Source organism: Anoplopoma fimbria, chromosome 20 (genome assembly GCF_027596085.1).
Source record: "Anoplopoma fimbria isolate UVic2021 breed Golden Eagle Sablefish chromosome 20, Afim_UVic_2022, whole genome shotgun sequence".
NCBI lineage: Eukaryota > Metazoa > Chordata > Actinopteri > Perciformes > Anoplopomatidae > Anoplopoma > Anoplopoma fimbria.
The window spans coordinates 6,336,664-6,356,191 of record NC_072468.1 but is presented as its reverse complement, the minus strand read 5'-3'; the positions used below and the strand labels follow the sequence as shown (position 1 = coordinate 6,356,191).

The following is a 19,528-nucleotide window of genomic DNA, read 5'->3' as shown; positions in this document are numbered from 1 at the left end:
CTGGTACTTCACACTGAAGGGACGGCTGGGACAAAGAGCCAAGCCCATATTTGAACATGTCATATTAGCAGGTAACCGGACCATGCTGTGCTAAGACCAACACTAACATTAAACACTGCACCTGCAGGATAAAGCGACTTAAAAGGGTTTCAGAGGGATCCAATAGACCCCTTCAGAACAAAAGAATTAAGACTTAAGAATCCCACTGCAAAGGGTCAGATACACTGAGAACAGAGATGATGCCCTCAATTACAAAGAAGACTACCTTCACACAGAACCTGTTGCTCTTCATCCATCTCCTCCTCCTGCTCTGTGCCTTCGTGAGCGGGAAGACAAACATACTCTTCTTCCTCCTCTTCTCCTTCCTCTTCCTCCTCCTCCGTGCTTTCATGAGCAGGTAGACAAACATATTCCTTGTCCTCCTCTGGTTGGTTAGCGTTCTCCAGCTCGTCCTCAGCCGCTGTGAGCAGGGCCATCCTCCCCTCTGGCACTAAGGCTATCCACTAAACCACAAAGCCTGCACGTGCAACACCATGGCTCCTACTTTGGCTGTGTGCATTTGTGGGTGTGTGTGTGATTCAATCTATGAATCAATACCTAATATGTGTGTGCCTAGCTGTGAAAACACACATCTAACAAAGTTTGTTTTCACAAAAGGACAATACGTGCGTGTAGTGTATACAGTATGTCTCTCTATACACTCCATGGTACAGTCTGTCTGTGTGCATCTGTCAAGTAGCAAATAATGTCTGCTGAGTGAGTTTCTAAAAGTGTGTGTATCAGTTGTCCCTTGAGGAAGCTCTGTGAGACAAGCAGATAACCTGACTCCTCCCTTCTCCTCTGTGAGTGGTCAGTGAATGACCTGCTCTACTTTACCACAGACAGGGGGGTGGACACAGTCGATACTGTACAGAGGAGGCTTTCCATCCTCTTTTTAAAGTCATAAAACTAGGTTGAAAATAGATTTAACACAGAGTATTTAATATAATCTGTAATATTTATCTTTATCCCTGTAATCCTGAACCTATCAAAACATTTCAAATGGTTCCACTAAAAGCAAATGTTTACCAACAGGAGCAAATCAGAGCTGCGCTGGGTGTTAGGCTTCAACTCGAAAAGAATGCAAGTCTTTTTTACAACCCCCCTCAAGTGAAACTAACTTGGTACAGTCCTGTTCAGCCTCTATGGTGACAATGGGGCCGGGCAAACAATAATAGACTCGCACCAGTTTCAAGGGCGTGCCAGTCACATTGAAACCTTTATGGGTGAACGTTAAACCTCCGACCTGTATCATCAGCTTCATTCATGGGATAGCCAGCTTCCTTTGGGCTGGAAGGGTGGCAAGCAAACGGATGAATAAAATTGATTTCAAAATAAGTTTTAATATGCCCCAAACTGTGGAATCATTATAAGGGACAAACTTCAATAGAATAGACAGTTTGAGCATTTCTGTCCTCCCAATCACTCTTTGCCAGGATATAGATCGTGAAACATTAAAAAAGCAAGAAAGCATTTCAAACTACTTCCCTGAAATCTGGCACAAAAAGTATGATACTGCCAACTTTAACTTTGATTATGCAACACCTTCAACAACCTTTTTTGTAAAACAGACGCAAAAGGACAAGCTTAAAAACATGTCTCTAAAAGCCTGCCTCCATACTGGCAAACCTTAAAGTGTGGGTCCATTAGTTAAGTCTTTGTAAGAGTTAAAAAAATACCCACACATATTTGGAACCTGCAGCATATTTTGTTTGTTATTCCAAGTTAACCATTTACTTTGAGCAACTTCCTTGTGGCTTGATGAACTAAACTCCCCAGATTCTAACCTTTGTATCATATTTCAAATAATTGAGTCTTCCTGCATGCTGGTCCATGTACATTTTAATAAACTGCAATGAATGTTACTCTTGTTGAGGCATGACGACCATATTTTACCTTCATATTTTCCAGACTTTTATGTTCACATTCATAAATACAAATGGAGAATAACTGTATTTACTGTAAATGTCGATGTCACATGTTCATGTGGGCTGAGCTCGTACGACCCAGAAGACCCGTCCATTCATAGATAAATATGGGCCGCATCAAAGCAGCCCACTTTTCTGCTCATTACTCACTGATCAAGTGTTGCTGTAATTGGTCCTGAAAGCTGATGCCAGCTCAGTACTGTCCTGCATGCTTGAGTAACTCCACTCAATGGTCCTATGGATGCACTGCTGCAGGCAACAAAGGAGACCTGGACAAACAGCGCTCAGTACTTCTGAGCTGTGTTTTCCCTTCTCCCATTACTTTTCTGGTCACATTCACTTTTCTACACTCCATTTGTTTTTCAGTTTTCCCTTTCATACACTCTCCCACATTTCACCTTGTTTGTTTTTACAATCATTTGGAGAAAAAAATGACTAAATTGGACAAGGAAGTTACACAAACAACATTTTAGACAGTTGCATATAGGGGGGGGGGGGGGTTTGAACACAGAGTTTCTGAAAAACAGCAGGTCAATATTTTTTTAGTGATAACTTTAGTATGGAACTGCATTCACAAAGAAAATAGAAATTAATCACCTTATTTTATGAGTCACTATCTAGCAATTACAAGAAAAGATCTATTATTTCGAAAAGAAAAAAAAAAGATCTCGTTATTAAGAGATCCGGATCTTTTTTTCTTCTTTTTTTAATAGAATGTGCTTCCATAGTTTGGACTCTAAAATGAAATGCAAACTTGCGGGACATAAGGGAGACAATTACAAAGTGAAAGCTTATATTTATATAGACGTGGAAACAAATAATTAGTCTTCAGTGATTTCTCATAGTTTCTAAAATCAAATTAAATATTGACACAAGAATCCATGTTTTGTCTCCCAGCTTCATTCTTGTTTCCTATAATTATCCCTCCATCCTGACTCATCCCCAGTGGAGGGATAGCTTGCCCTCTTTCTCAGCCCTAGCCATCCATCCTCTTTGACCTCCATCCATCCAACCTTTTGTTTTGAAGGCTGCTAAAAGTGCCAAAGAATATTTGGCAGGCTGCTATCGACAAGGGTGGCTGAGAGCAGCATGCAAATCATTGGGCTAAATATAAGCCAACCTACTTCCACATTCCTCCCTTGCACTTCTCAGAATAACACCAAACCAGCTGCTTTCTATTTCTGCCTCTACGCTCCACAAGCAGATTTATCAAAGAAACTGCCACTCATTGGGTTATTCGATCATATCAGCATCAAGCACAGGTGTAAAAAAAATAAAATAAAAAAAGATCATAGACGAAACCATGGAAACGAAACCTGGGTTAGATTCCACGTCCAAATAATATTGCAGATGTTTAAGCTGTAAAGCTCACATGGGGGAGGTGCTTAGCTGGCTCAAACTGTTATGTAAGAATCTCTACAGAGCATCCCTGCCACACATGCTTAACATAGTCCACATAACAACTAGTAGATCACTCTCTCCCTTAATCCATCAAAGCTTCACATTAAATTCACAGATACCTCAATGTACTGCTATCAAAATCACAAGAATGCACCTGTGTCCAAATGGAAGGTAATCACACAGGTTCTAGGTGTATTGAGTGAAATGGATCACAGAGCACATCAGGACACAGACGATGAACCAAGCTGCCTTCAAAGACAAAAGACAGAAAGAGAACGGTAGAAAGATACAGAGAGAGGAGGGAGGAAGAGCCAGAGGCAGTGCATACAGGCGGGTTATAAACCAACCATCTATAACCTACTGTTAGTCACATATGTCACATGAACAGGCACCATCAGTCCTCTTCATGTCTTTGCGTGTGTGTGTGTGTGTGTGTGTGTGTGTGTGTGTGTGTGTGTGTGTGTGTGTGTGTGTGTGTGTGTGTGTGTGTTTGTGTAGATTTGTTATCCACACAGATTACATTCTGCTGCTAATGCAAGATTACAACACTGTGCCTTCAGAAGCTGGGCTACATTACATAAATGCACCAAGCTCCAAATTGTTTTATTCAATATCATCTTGCTGTTTTTTTTGTTCATATTAGTATTTTTTGGGGGGTTATTTCACTGCTTTTACTTTCTCTCGGAAAACTTTGCTTCCTTTAGCTCAGCTGCTCACTCACTAAGACGGACAACCAGCTGCCTCAATCTTCATTACATATCTTGTTAAAAATGAACTGTGTTTGTCTCTCCAGGACAGCTGTTTTTTCCCTCTTTTGCAGCAACTGTAATAAGCAGCTAGCTGACATGAGCACAAACAGCCCTCTTATACCGAGTCACAACCAGCAAAGAGGAATCCCAACCAACCACCTTAGTCCCACTGCCTACACTCACACCCACAGCTCGTCATATATGCTGCTCTGTGGGCCTATTCTAGAAGCCGCTCTGACTCAGCTGCCACACAGCACTTGTTACAACACCTACTGTATCCAGCAGCCACTGCCTAAAGCTACTAAAACATCTGTCTTGGTGTTTTCTTATGTTGTGAATGCCAGTCCACAAGGTCACATTCTCTGGGTTGACGGAAATATGTTAAAGATGGCTCAACTTGGGTTTAGATGAAGGACATTCAAAGGTACTTATTTATTTTTTTGTATTAAAGTAAATGAAAAAACACTTTTTCTTTTATGTTCAGGGGATAAATGTCTATATATTCACCAAGCTCCTTTGATATGAGCACATCCAGCTTAATCCTACCACCACCTGTCTTTACTTTAACCTCAGGCTGTGTGTCAACAGAGGACACATTATAAAACCTGGTTATCTGGTTATCAAACAACACTACCACACACACACACAGCATTATCAAAGCTTGTCTTATGTCTATGAACTGTGATTCCAAACTTAAGTATCAGAAAGTACTTCCTACCATTAACTATGTTGAACTGTGCAGCAGACAGCTCACTTCTTGTGTTTCTGGACAGCTTATATTGGTACTGTCAGTGGATGGTTTGGAATACCACAGCAGTTACACCAAAGCCTTCACTGCAATATGCATTTCTTTATCTAACACAATGCCCCCAACTGAGTTCAACTAACCAACAAGAAGTACTTTAGTATATATGAAATCAACCTCTTACCATTCATAGCCAGTAACATCAGTGTCGTTAGTAGTTAGAGTCAACTCTTCAAGAGCTAGATGTCACTGCATAAAACTGTAGCAGACTTTCGTCTTACCATCAGTACACTCCTCATAGTACCAGTCCAGTTCGTAGTAGTCTCCCCTGACAAACCTCTGACCTCGGGTCTGGCCTCGTCCGTTCATCCTCACTGCTCTGACAGACAGCTGTATCGTTTCCAGTGTCCCAGCACACTTAGGTGAAACATCTCTGGCAAACACAATGTCCCAGCTTGCTTTGAGACAACCAGTTTGTCCGTTGGTCCTGCTAGTTACTGATACTGTCCGTTATTCAGTCAGTCAGTGTCCACTTATGCTATCCCAGCATGCTTAGCAGTTACCAGCTGGCACACAGGCATGATTAGTGACAATCTGCCAATTCTCATCATATGTCCCCTCTGTCCCAGACTCATTAACAGCAAACTGTCAGTTTATTATGCTCCATATTTGTTGTGATGCTGGTTCCGTTTTCGCGTGTCATCCCACAGAACCGTTACTTGCGTCATCAGAAGGGAAATAAACATCACTTTATAGTCCTTTTATCCATTGTTAATTCTTCCCCCTTTCAGCAAATGTGTCAGTTGGAATCTTCTGTGCTGTCTCGGTGTCCTTTGGTCTCTGTCTGTCTTCTTTCTTTTCTGTCCATTAGTTTTCCATAGTCACTCCAAAGCTTCAGCAAATGTGCCTGATTCTATGCTCTCATGTCTCCATCCATTAATAGCTTCCTGTCAATTCATCTTCCTGCCAGTCTGTCCTCTGGCAGAGTCCTTCTGAGGTCATATTATGACAGTTGTCTTCTCTTTCGTCACATCTCCTGCTCAGTGAAAGCACTAGCTCTACACATGGACCACTGCATCTCTAACAATGACTCAATAAATGCTGAGATACAGAGAGTGAGAGCGAGCGAGCAGCAGCAGTCACGGGTTTTGCAGCAGAAATGATGATAACCATGACACAGTGGAGTGGGCGGGGTTAGAGGATCCCTCCAGCCAATCACAGGGAGCAGTGTCAGTAGCTTGCTCCGGCCCTCCCTTCTTATGAAAGCATCACCCTTCCTCTCCTCCGTCCTTCTGTGAGGTTTCTATAGTAACAGGCTCAGACTCCCAAGGCCTGACTGAGCAGCATAGCATGTAAAAGCAGCTAGCAGGAAAGCAGTGCAGTGTTGGCAGAGGTGACGTGGCTAAGCCAAAATGAATGAACACAATGGGCATTCAAGGATCTGTCATTTTAGACGGGGAGAGACAAAATGAGTACATGCACAATGCATGGCAGAACAATGATGAGTCATCTGGACAAAATGCCATCCATTTCAATGACAATACAAGCAAAATGCAAAGTCAACCAGCCTAAAAGTGCTAACAGAAGGCCACAACCAACAACTACTCGGCTACAGACAATCTCTCAAAGGGATGCTCACTGGAAGCATGTTGTCTTTATTAATATGCCTTAATGATGTGTAAAAAACGCAACCCCTGCTAATGAAGTGACTTGCACACTGTTTAATGCTAATGTGCAAGAGAGGACATAACTGCTCCGCATACAGTGAGGTTGCATCACCCACTGTAACAGATGCACTAACATTTCATCATTTGTTACCAGTGTATAAGAATACATCTATCTATCTATCTATCTATCTATCTATCTATCTATCTATCTATCTATCTATATATACACATACATATATATACACGTACATACACACACACACAATGTATATAGAAGATGAAATAATACTATAAGAAAAAATATAATCCATATAAATATAAATACAGATGTTTTGCATATTGTCAATAATTATCACCAGCTACATGATAGCTAGGCTTACATACTCTAATAAATAAATAACCATGATGCACCAGTGGGCACATTTCTCTGTTTATTCATAATGCTGTTACACAATTTCTCCAAGTAAAGATGTATATTAATACCGGCAAGTAGTTTCATAAATATATACATAAATACTATTACATACAGTATGTGGAGAGAAAATATCCCTAGACAGTGAAACACAGCTTTATGACCAAGATGAAACTACTATGACCCATCCCTCCTCATTCATGGCCCTTAGGGTGCCGATATCCGGCCATCTGTTTGAGTTTATAATAAGAAGCTTAATGTCTAATAATGTCTCCAGGATGAGGATAACTAAGAAAAAAATATGTGAAGAAAGCTGTTGATAGTAAAGCACAAAAGCAATATTGAATATGAGCAAATGACCCCTTGCAGAATATGTCATGCTGTTTCTTATGAAACATGACCTTGTCATCGCCTCTTAGTCTGGCTGGCTATGATGAATGTCAAGGCCAAAGTGTCAGCATGGGGCAACAAGGTGAAGCTACAGTTCTCAGTTTAGCCTATTTATAAGTTGTTAGATCTATTTTTAGACACTGTTTTTCACCCTGAGTCTCTTTTACAAGTGCATGTGAATTAGTTTACTGAATTATTGATGGTGAAAAAAAACACTTTACGTTCCCTTGGTTTATTGTGTGCACGTGTTTTATGTGAGCTTGTATGTGTGTTTCTTTGCTTTAAATTTGGTGCAAGGCAGTTTATATATATATGTGTGTGTGTGTGTGTGTGTGTGTGTGTGTGTGTGTGTGTGTGTGTGTGTGTGTGTGTGTGTGTGTGTGTGTGTGTGTGGTTTACAGCTGCTGTGACCGTCAACCACAAGAGAGCTTTTAGTTTGATAAGACAGTCAGACATATCAATACACGAGTGCAAGAAAAGCAAAACATCAACCCACAGAGAGTGAGAGAGACACATCGAGTATGTTTGTTGTGGTAACCAGGGTCAGCTGTCGTGCCAACACTGACTCTCTCTCTCTCTCTCTCTCTCTCTCTCTCTCTCTCTCATTACTACTCAGTCAAGGTCAGAATAAATCTCAGATGTCCCACCTCTCAATCTTAATACTTATTGACACTCTCCAATAACAGTTTCCTGAAGGTTAAATCTAGAAATCTACTTATCTATCCTTATTGTTTGACATGACTTTGGTGTATTAACATGGCAAGTTCAGGAACTTCTCAGTAAAAATATTGACATATGTATGTTGGTATTGAGAAGGGGATGATACCCGGAAAGACGAGTCATCTTTGTCTATTGTGGAATCACAAAATGTATTTCTTACCTCAGCAATCCTCATCATCATCATCATATTAACAATAAAGTTGGACACAGTATTTTTTCCCACCAAATCAACTAAATCTGCAGTATGTCATTAACTTACAGAAATATTTGAGGGTCTCCTCTATCTGTTCAGTCGTCAGCTCGAGGGAAGAGTTGGGGTCCACCAGTGGCGTGTGCAGCCAATCATCTTGGTCGTAGCCGAAGATGGTGTCGGCCCTTAGCTTGTAGACCGGCAGCTGTTCCTCCAATAGACTGATAATCTCGAGCTCCGGCAAATCAGTATTGTTACACACATCTGCACAGAGAGAAAGACAGACACTGTTCAGTACTTGCTCCTTTTTTTTGGCACCACATTTTTTAAAGACATGACGGATATTGGGAGTGGACAAAGGTGACATTGTCTAAAGCAGAGATAAAGATTTATGATCGCCAAAATGTAATTTCTGGGTATTTGTAACAATTTCTCTCCTCATTTAGAACCCATCCCAATAAGACAATTCATCAGCCCATTAAAAGCTGAAAGTATAGGATGCTCTCTAGTGGTAAAAAGACGAACTAACCACAACCTCCTTGTATATACTGTGCAGCACTCAAACATGGAGACCAACTGAAGGTCAGGTTCATTTGTGTCAATTTGCATCCTCAGTAAAATTGATCAAATGCTCACTTGGATTTGGGCTGTACAGGTTATGTCAGACAAACAGCTTCTGCTACTTAATATTGGGTAGAATAGTAAAAGACCTGAAATAATTTAAACATCAAAATAAGTCATTTCTGACATGGCAGCTAATCCGGTCTACAAACTCTCTGTTTCTCCTTAAAGTCACCAGCAGCCTTCTACTGAAAACCACTGAATCAACCAGACAGCCACATTTGTGTGCTGCTGTGGAAAACTAAATAATCTTACCTAAGAGTTCAGCTATGTGCCTCTCTGTACACACGTCAGTTTAGTGTGCTTTTAAAAGGGGCATCCATTTAGGACTCTATTAGAGTACACATTCTCTCTGTTCACACAGAATTAAGAGATTTGATCGCTTTTTCTACAGAAATGTGGAATTCAGAAGCTCGTGGATAGACTGAATTAACATAAAGTGAAAATAATGCCCCTTGTTTCTGTCTACCCTCTATTTCTGTCGCTCTCCTCTGCTGTCCGTTTCTCCTTCTGTCTGTCTGTGTCTCTTAAACAATGCTGTCTCTCACAGTTTGCTAATCCAGACTGAATGACTGACTGTGCTGAAAAAGGGGAAACACACAGACACACTAGCAACAGCTGGGGAATCATTCAGCAGCACAGCCAATGAGGTTTCAACGCTGAAGTAAGTACTGAATTGCAATTCCTACCAAAGCCATCCATTAGAAAAAGGGACCTTTTACCTTTGATCAAAGTTTTTACTAAATTGCAATTTCTTAGAAAAGCATGATTATTCTCAGATTCTTTTTTTATTATTATTATTTACTTTGGCTAATTGTACATTTGGTTTGAATCTTCATTTCACATGATCACTCTTTTTACTAGACAACATATACACTACCACAGCAGACCGACAGAGTTTGAGTGAATCTGTGGTGCCTTTTTGATAACGCTACTAAAGTGTTAAATCCCCCAAATTTACCCCTGAAACTAAATCAATACCATTATGAAGAAAATTAGCCAGATCTCTTTTTCAATTAATTGTCCCTGTGTAGCCAGCGGCCATATTAAGTTTAATGTTATATATGTGGATTTTTAAACTTTTCTTTAAATTGTTCCTACCACAAACATAAATTAATCCAAATAATATTTGCGCAAACCTGATCCCGATGGGGATGTTGCTGGTCAGAATCACTAAATTCCTCCTCTGCACTGATATATGAAATATGACCAATGACTTTGGCTCCTAAAATGAGTACCAATAGGACGTGGATGAGGATATTTATAGCACAAACCCTTCTGTGCAGTGCGTGCTGACAAAAGGTCAATGGAGACAGCAATAACTTTGTGTGTGTGTGTGTGTGTGTGTGTGTGTATAGGTCTTTGCGTATGTGTACATTGTGTTTGATCAAACAAACATGATCGGTTTCCAGTTACGATGTCCCTTGTCGTCAACTCAATCACCCCTTGTATGAATGTTTTCACTTGTCTAGTTTTCATTTAGTTGGAGATTACTTTCACAGTCATTAAATGGAAAACTCTGTCAGTAAATAAGTTGCAAAGAGAGCAAAACAAGTTAACGAGGATGGTCAAAAGTTCAACGTAAACAGAGTTTATTTTTCCATGTGATACAGTTCATTTTTGAGACAATGAACTGCACTTTTAGACCTATATTAATAAGCAACATAATTACTTCTTTACATCTAGCAGTAGTAACAATGTAATAAAGGAGCACCTTGTAGTAACCATTTTTAAACCAAATTATAACTGTAATAAACTTCTCCATTTTGATTTGGGATCAATGAACACAATTGATTTATGACCAAGAGAAGTTCAAGTCCAATATGCAAATGTAATAATGCCTGCTTGAATTACATTAGCAGCAACTAGAAGCCACAACAGAAAGAAAGTTCAAGTTCAAGTGTAAGAATAGGCCTCCGTCAGTGTGAGCAATAAACACACCAAGCAGAGGACACAGAAAGGATGACAGACAAGTGTCAAAATCAAGATCAGGCAGTACACTGATAATAATTACACAGATACAAAAACATGCAGAATATGGTCAAACTAGGGCACAGAAATAACGTAAAGAATTAAGTGTCAATGTTAAAACAGAACTTTGTTTACTGTCTTACTAACAGCTGACTCACAAGTACTAACACTGCACACATGATATAACTAAAATCACTGGACTGATATCCCAAATCAGGTCACCAAGGAGAACAATGGTAAATACAAGCACATGTGATGGATTCATGTTGCAAAACAGAATAATGCAGGTTTAAATGCTGTGAATCAACATGGCTGCCTCCTGTAAACTGTTACAGTACAATACTGCTACTTGTGGCCAAAGATAGTAAGAGAGTCAAGTTGACCTTTCTACAATACATTGATTCACAACTTTCAACCTTTAAAAATAATCCTCATACTTACAATGTAAGGTTCAACTTTTTGTATTTTTCAGACCTTTACACTTATATAGGCTTGAAAATACATTTAACTTGTTAAGGCAAGTCCAAACAGCTGATTCGTAGATAGACGGGCAGACAGACTGAAACAGGCAAACAAACAAAGAGATGATAGAGAGATCGAGACAGCGAGACAAGCCCTAGCTCACTGCATCTATGCAGATATCCGCCAGACTCGTCATAAACTTGACTAGAAACCAGCTGAAAACTCCCAGAAACCCATGCTCTGCACAGCGTACTCACTCATGGTGCCTGAAGCCCAACAACCAACAACTCTGCTGCCCTCCTATCACATTTTCCACTGGACCGGGAGAGGGCAAGGTCGCAAGAAATGACAGGAAGAGGAGAGAGAGAGAGTGGTAAAAGTTTTTTAGAGGACAGCGTTGGGTGTTAGAGACGAACAGAGCAAGACAGGAAAAGAGGGAGGGAGGAGTGAAGGGGAGAAGAGACCCGAGCCAAACTGGTTCGTCATGCCTGACATGCCAATGACGGAATCCACATGGACCGCCCTGCAGCTCGCTCTCTCTCTCTCTTCCTCACTCTAGCAGCCAACAAACCCAGCTGGACTCTTCCTTCGAGCTGCACTGGCTAAACACACTCCCTCTCCCTCTCTTTTCCTGTCTGCTTTAATACAAACAAACTGTGGGTAACAGCAGGCCTGAAGCTGTTCCTAATGTTTGTCAGTCCAGCTGTCTAGCAGGCTGTTGCTCTTTATTGAACTCGTACATTAAGACACAAAGAGCTAATATACAAGTGTAAAAACATTCTGGAGCAACAGGTCATTACACAGATTTAGCCCCGTTACAGTAGTAATTATGGTCTGTACAACATGAGCAAAGCTGCAGCAGAAGAACCACCAACACACCACTCATTGTGTTTTTCATGTAATCCTACTGATCCCAGCGTGTTTGGAACATATTATCAGTAAATGTGTTCCTAAACTTGTGTATAGTTACAAAACTTCCAGTTAATTTGAGCAGTTAGGGTGTATCACAAATAGTTTTAACATTTAAAAAAAAAAAAAAAATAGTACAAAGTGAGGAGTCATTGTTTAGAGTTTTCGTTTATTATTATTTTTTCTGATCAGCTTCTTCTTTTCTGAATGGATCTTGTGCTTTATGCATCACCGCTGGAGACTTGATGTCCTGCAAAAACACTGACTCTGGTGAAAAGAAACTTGAATTGTGCATCACTCTTTTGGTAGATTCCTGGCAAGAGGACATTTTTTAATTCCTATTTTAGATAGTTTGGATTAAACACTGTATGTATATATGTATATGGGAACGAGCAGATGCATGCTGCCTTCTAGCAACTATGTACCTTTCATGACAAAAGTCAATAAAAAGAATGGCCTGAAAAGGACAAACTACAATCAACTAACAAATAGTACCAATTTTTTCCCCATTGGAGCCATTAAACCAAATACTGCGTCACTGTTCTCATGGAGCCGCAGCACAACCCTGTCCAGAATTAGACTGGGCTTTAGTTAAAAGCGGGTGAGCACATGACATACACAAGACTACGTCAATGTGGTCAAATATCACTGACAGACTACAAGATCTACGTGTGGGAAGCTGTACCAAGGTGTTCAAATGTCACGAACACTGTAAATCTCCCAGCCTAGTAGCCGTGTGTGTCCTTCTAACGTATTACCTTGTATAAAAATAATTACAACTTACTAGGTGTCCAATTTGATTGCAGAAATTTTGCCACTATATTGATATAATATTTCTTAATCAAGATTATATCCTAAAATTCGCTGTGCACTTTTTGCTCTTTGCTCATTGGACAACTGACAGTCTTACTGTGGCCACAGCTCTGATTCATTCCAGCATCTCGTGTCTTTTGACACATTCTGCAAGCCAATCCAATACAAACTGCCTGATAGGACAGCACTGCTGGTTTGGTCACTACAGCTGGCAGAGGTCCTGTACATGTGATTTTAAAGCTTTATGATTACACAACATAATGGCCATGTGTTGGTTATGTCAATCAAGAGTCCTCATCAGAGAAACTGATCCAAATCAGTTCCACATTCAGATTTTGTGGATACAAGTGTTAGCTGTTAGTTGTTGACATTTTACTGTTTTATTGGAGGAATTCAGAAATTTAAGAAAATCCAATTCAGAAATTACCATTGATTGAATATATTTTTATATAACAGAAAAGAGAAGATGTGTAAAACAGAAAATAATATGAGAACTGGCTAACAAGTTTCTTTTTACAATTGAGCTCTTGTTGTGTAAAATAAGCACAAATAGTTTGGAACAATTGGGTAAGGAGTGGACATGACGGAATATGTGGCCGTTTCAGATATGTAAACGTGCAACGTCACATGCTAACAACATCGCTTTCATGAGCCTTCAAAAATGAGCCAGAGTAACAAAAGAGAATTGTAAACTTCTTTGTTCAGCCTGTTCTGTCAAGTATGGAGCCAGCCAGTCTGCTTTCTGTTAGTGCTAGATTTAAATGATTTTGGCTTTTCAAGTACAAAAACACTGTATCCATGGTAACACTGTCAGATGTGGCATACATCTGAGAGACCCAAAGTTCAGTCAGAAACCTAGAAAATGACCAGACTCCTAAAAGTCAACAGCAAGTACAGATAGTCTTTGTCTCAACAAAGTTTGAACCTTACCTGGCTCCCCCTCTACTGTGTGTGTGTGTGTGTGTGTGTGTGTGTGTGTGTGTGTGTGTGTGTGTGTGTGTGTGTGTGTGTGTGTGTGTGTGTGTGTGTGTGTGTGTGTGTGTGTGTGTGTGTGAGAGACAAAACAACAAGAAGCTCTGGTCTAAACATCGTAGCACACAATGGATGTTTTCGCATGCTGTGATTCGATCAGTCTCAGGAAGCAGACTCAGCATTTCGGATTCTGCTCCGTTGGACCACTTACGTAACTTCGCCTCTGTGTGTCTCTCCAGTTCTCTGTCTGTCTGCCTGGTTGCTCCTGATTCCTCTCTCCTTACCAAACATCCCATAATTTCACAGTAACTCAACTCTTTACATCACCGCTGGCTGGTTACCACGGAGAATTAGCCTCACGCCCAGGAACTGCCCCATGGCTATGAGCTGCTCTATTCAGCTCTTTGTGTTCATTCATCCTCTAGACTTAGCAAAATTACGCACACACATACACACTCCCACACAAACTTTCTCTCACAGCGAGGAAGTATCCAACTAGCGAGCGAGGCAGGGAGATGTGACTGACAGTGGATAATGAGAGAGAGAAGGAATGAAGTAAAATAATAAGAACTTAAAATGCAACAGATTATAATGGAAAGTTAACTTTGTTATACTTATCCTCTCATGCCAGCAGATGGCAGCACTAACCTAACCTGCTCAACTGTCCTGCCCTTGAATGAATTTGGTGTTAAAGACACAACTGTAGATATTACCACAGTCATTTCACCATGGGATTTTGCAAGTGTTACACTGTTGGTTGCATGTTACCAATCTGTTTCTGCATACTGCATGCAAAAGCTGAATGTCTTATCGTACTTGGGCATGGTATGAATCAAATCGTACCAAATATGAAAACGCCCTCAATGCCTTGCTTTAATGCTGTTACGGGGTAGACGATGAAGGGGCTAATAATACAAGGAACTGAGGTCATGGTAAAGGATGGGAGGGTACGTGCTACAGGAAACTACAGGAAGGTCCTTTCCTTTTGTTTGTGAGGGTAAGAAACCGCCATAGTCTCCATCACTGCTTAACGACTCATTAGTCCAGTGCAGTACAAGCGCTTGGCAACCCTTGCGACCTTGTTGAAGTGGCTTTCGGCCAGGTTGTATTAAGCTCCCTTTCTCTGGGCCCCATTCCTTACTGTTCTTCAGGGTCCTAAGTTCCTTATCAAATAGAGTCTTAACACTGCTACAGTTAACAGTTGTCTTTAGAAGTTTAACCACATGAGACAAAAAACGGTGTGCTTGACTCTTCACAATGGCCGTGCATTGTAGCACTACGGTTTCAGCTGGAGTCCTTCGTGAGATTGTGATTCAAAAAAGGTTTGTCTGTCATCACCAGTGGAAAAAAAAAAAAAATCAATATCCATTAATCTTTTATCACTTCAGCTGTTAAAAAGCATCTGTCTGATACTTAGTCCAGATGGAATCATTCAAACGGTAAAGAGAAAGGAGATGGGCCACAGCACAGCTAAACTGTGACCACTGTAGACGAGACATTGGTGTCCCTCTGCTCCCTTGGAGAGAGCGGATGAGTGGAGAGAGAAAAGGAGAAGGGGAGATGAGTGAAGGAGTTGACAGAGACAGTCCACTGGGAGCTCCTCTCACATGCTGGCTCCTACACAGAGCTGAGGTCCCCTGGAGCTACTTTACTGACAGGATGTGACATTAGAAAAGGGTCACAGAGAGGGACAGTTTCTCACAGCTCCACATGCCTCACTCTCACCACCACACCATCTTTCTCAGCATGCAATGTTCCTCCCAGCTTATTCCAAAACCAGTAGAGATTGTGGGTTATTATTCGATCATTTAATTGGGTTCAATTCTGATGAACTTCTTTGACACGAATTTTTTGACTCATACAAATGAATAATATATTTATGCATCTAGTGCAGACTCAACAATGCGAAATGGGTTCCAGTCATTTTTGTCTACCTTATGGTTATAATGTACGCATGCAACATTACCAGTAATGGTTTCTGCATCACTGTAGGTCGTCGTGAACTCCTGGAGTTGAACCGACAGACTTGTGTTACTGACATACTCCTCCTCTTCCTCCTCTTCGCTGGCCAATCGAAGCCCTGAGTCGTGGAGCCGTGCTGTGTGATTGGATGACTTTTGAGGGGGCGGGGCAGAGGAGCAGGAACAGGTGTGGGGAGGGGACGTCTTCCGGTCCAGCTTGGCGCCGGGTGGTTACCGATTTAACAAACGACCAGCCATGGACGAAAACTTGGACTTGCCGAAATAGGAATTGGACAAAACTAATTTACGTTTGTCTCAAGTGCACTATTGGACTGTTGGTCGGGATGTCTTGAGCATGGGACAGGTGGGAGTTGCAAAACCAGAACCACGTACTTGGATGTCCAGATGTTATTCACTGTATACCTGTAAAGAGAAAGGGGAGAGACAGCATAACACAAGTTAGATGCAATAAGCTGCATTAAAATATACAGCAAGATATCAATTGAAAGTATTGAAAATAAACAATGCATTATAAGCTTGGGTTACACCCTTTCATTAGTTTACTATGTGAAACATGCTCCTATTTGTATCTATTAACAGAACAGAAACAGGAATTAATTGAAACAACCCTCTCTCTTTCTCTCACTCACACTTCGACTAGCAGTAGTACTTAAGTGAAGCCAATGCAGAAGTGCCTTAAACTTGCATTCAGTCTAATGGCCATCAGGGGGCATCTCTTCTGGTTGCAAAAAGAAGTCTGATTGTTTAAAAGTCTATGAGAAAATTATCTCTCTTTATTTATTACCTCTTTAAGGTCCCAATCGCTAGTTCCTCGCTTCTTCAATACAGCATGATGTTTATTGAGTATATTATGGTCCCATTTAAGTAAGTACACCATAAAGCAGGGTATGCTTTAGGGGCGTGGCTACCTTGTGATTGACAGGTTGCTACCACAGCGTGAACTTTAACCCTTTCTCAGTTCATGAAAATAATATGTTGGTTGCCTAAAAATGATTTTTCAGTGTTTGGTTGTACTTGGCTCCACCCTGACACTTCTTTTTCAGAAAAACAAGATGGCGAGAGCCAAATTGCAGAAACTTGAGGCTTCAAAACTGTAGTCCATAAACCAATGGATGACGTCACCGTGAGTAAGTCCACTTCTTTTATACAGTCTATTGGTGTATGATGGCTGACTGGTTCATAAACAGAACGTATGCTAAACTATTTATTTAATTATTCAATTTAATTATTAAATAATCTGCTGATATTTTTGTATTTATAGATAATCATTATTGTATTGAATGTAAAAAGAAAAAATGCCCATCACAACTTTCTCTAATCCAAGGTGATGTCATGTCCTAAATGTCTCATCTTGAGGTTGAAGGTAGTTTGCAATGATGTACGATGGAAAAAAAGCAGCAAATCCTCACAGTTAAGAGCCTGGAACTAGAGAACATTTGGTATTTTTGCTTGAAAAAATTATTGAAATGACAACCTATAATTTCAGTGTCAAACTTGTAAAGGAAGTGGACGGAATATTAAAAAAACTTCAATGTAATTGCAACACCGCCACTAACTACACTTACACCTCTTACACAATGACCAACACTGACTATATCAGCTTCACTAGAATAATGTATTAAGATGTCATTATTTTGCCTAGGTGCCCCTAATGAACTCTTCACTAGCCAGTGAATATAGTTAACTCAAGCACATGAGCATTGAATTGATGCAGTAGATCTAATGAAGCATATTATTCAGTAAAATATAATTTAGTAGACAATATAGCTGTAAAAAAAACAACCTCATTAGTAGAATACTGGTATAATTAAGAGTTGGGTTTAGTAAGTAGCTGGTTCAGATTATATGTTGCAGGACACTTAATTACACTATGAATGAGAAGAACGACAAATAACCTTATTATATATAAAAGGCAGAAAGGCAGACAATGGACTCAGCACACTGCCAGCCCAGCTTTGAAGAGAAACTTGGTTTTGTTTCTATTAATAGTCAACTCTTCAACACACACACACACACACACACCTCAAGACAAGCTTCTTGATATGTAGCTAAACCTGGACTCTGTCATCATTAAAAACACAGCTGTGGTTCTTCCGTTTCTCTTCTTTCTGTATTCTCTCTAATACTTTCTTTGTAGCATCTCCCTCTCTCCTGTTCTTGTCTACACTCATCTTTCTTTTTTCCACCCAAACCTCCTCTTCGACATATTGAGTCAGATCCTGGTGCCTTGTGGGAAATAGTATTTAGGTCACACAGTTTCCATTATTTAGAAGGGAAGGACATCCAAACATTGTTGCTAATGACAACAAACCATGTACTCACTGCAGAACATATGACAGGCTGCAGTGACATGCTTCTTTGATAGGTCAGGAGTCTTTCTGATGACTGGGGGGGAAAAATCAAACAAAACAAAAAAGGTGTGTACCAGGCTGGAAAGGTTAAAAACATGATTTTGAGGGATTTTAAAACAAAATCTGACCCCCTTCAGAATCAAAGGAGGTGACTAATAAAGAGGAAAAGTATTTGCAGCTCTTTAAAACAGAACCACTTCAAAGCCAGGGCCCTGAATGAATGATGTCATCATAATTGCAGAAACGCTGACCAAACATTACTGTATTTTCAAGTTAAAGTTCAGCAGTACCAGGATCAACAGTAGCAGCATTTAATGTAATGCTGTGGCCATAACATCCCCACCCTGTACTGTCCTTCAGCAGGGCTCGCAATCAGTTTAGAGGAAGTGAATTCAATGGGCTGTTGGAGCCGGTGCACAGAACAACAAAAACTGCAAATCCTCTCTTGGGGATACGGTGTGGTTTTCCACATTCTTTCTATTTATTTTTTGGAGATTCCAATTTTAAAAGTTGTGGTTTTTGCAGTGTTGGTTCAGCGAATGTTAATGTTTTCAACGTTTTACATGCAGTGACTTTTGTTTAGGCCTTCAAGTTGTTTTGGCCACATGCTGTGTTCCTGCCTCAACTTATTTCTGAACTGGGATGGAGCATAGTTACATCCAAAAAACAGACTACATTTAGCAGGTGATATAATAATAGGAAGAGCCCCTGTTTCTAATGGAAAAATTAAAATAATGTATAGTAGCTACCACACAATTTTTTTTATTTTATTTTAGATGTTGGCGCTGTTGTTTAAGTTTTATTTTTTAGACAACATTATTCATCAAAAAAGGATAAGGAAGGTAGTCGCTAGTTGCAGTTCCAATTGTCCTTAATGAGTGTACAGGCAACGAGTATTTATTATCAGTACAGTGTCTAGAGGAGTGGGAAAGACAACGATGCATCCCTCCCTCAGATGATTTCTCAACGCATTCTGTTAATCAGTTACTCCTGACTGTGCCTTCAACTGTAACTATATGGACATTACAACACAGACCACATACAGTGATTCTCAGCTCTTAAAGGAAACCCAGTGTTTGCACCACCCAGCTCAGTGTTTTGGTGTTGCAACTTGATCTCCTTGAGACCTGTTAATCCTGGTAAACTAAATAAATGTGGTAGCACTGTTATAGCCCAACTGTTGGGTACTGAGAAGCTCTACAAGGA

General features: G+C 40.3%; 1 protein-coding gene across 1 annotated transcript in view; it reads right to left on the bottom strand.

The window, feature by feature from the left end:
* trak1a (trafficking protein, kinesin binding 1a) overlaps positions 1-16,160 on the bottom strand; it is a 34,117-nt gene extending 17,957 nt beyond the window's left edge. Inside the window, 2 exon segments of the mRNA XM_054621193.1 lie at positions 8,311-8,505; positions 15,956-16,160. The gene's annotated coding sequence lies outside the window, so the exon portion shown is untranslated.
* Between the last annotated feature and the right edge of the window lie 3,368 nt (positions 16,161-19,528).